General features: G+C 38.2%; 1 long non-coding RNA gene across 1 annotated transcript; it reads right to left on the bottom strand.

Annotated features, from left to right (window-relative positions):
* Positions 1-24: 24 nt before the first annotated feature.
* Positions 25-440, bottom strand: LOC107734908 (uncharacterized). The gene is made up of 3 exons (XR_001639215.1): positions 317-440; positions 190-234; positions 25-106 (listed from the first exon to the last, which is right to left on the bottom strand). It is a non-coding gene; the product is annotated as an uncharacterized LOC107734908 (long non-coding RNA).
* Between the last annotated feature and the right edge of the window lie 70 nt (positions 441-510).

Genomic DNA, 510 nt, shown 5'->3' with positions numbered 1-510 from the left:
CACACACACACAGCTAATATTTACCTTTAGAAGAAATGCAATCACATATGAATCCTCTTCTTGATTTCCCAGAAAGCCTAACTTTGCTTTGAACAGTTCATGGAATCTGTAACAAAATTAGAAGAATTCGATTAGAAATGACTCGGAGATTAATACAGTGTTCAGTGTACAGTTTAATGGCATGCTCACCTTTGATGGTAGGTTTGTGAATATTCTCTCAGTGTTTGCCGACACCTGAAATGAACAAATGAAATGATACATGAATCACCCGTTTCATTCCAGATCAATACAATCAGAAAATAAAAAGAGCTCTTACTGTGACAGCTGATCTGAGGTCAGCAGTGGTTTCAGAGCTTCTAGAAGTTTCTGTAGATTGAAGAGGCCCACATTAGCCTGAGCTCCTATACTGTACCGGCCCTCATCATCAGATGTGTTGGGGACAAAATCTATACAGAAAAAAAAATGCTGTAGCAATGATGTTTTTTCGGTAGGTCAGTTTCATGTTCACTT

This window comes from Sinocyclocheilus rhinocerous, unplaced genomic scaffold, assembly GCF_001515625.1.
Source record: "Sinocyclocheilus rhinocerous isolate Xijiao unplaced genomic scaffold, SAMN03320098_v1.1 C35517046, whole genome shotgun sequence".
Classification (NCBI taxonomy): Eukaryota; Metazoa; Chordata; class Actinopteri; order Cypriniformes; family Cyprinidae; genus Sinocyclocheilus; species Sinocyclocheilus rhinocerous.
The sequence above is the reverse complement of the archived record's forward strand: the minus strand, read 5'-3'. Positions and strand labels throughout refer to the sequence as shown.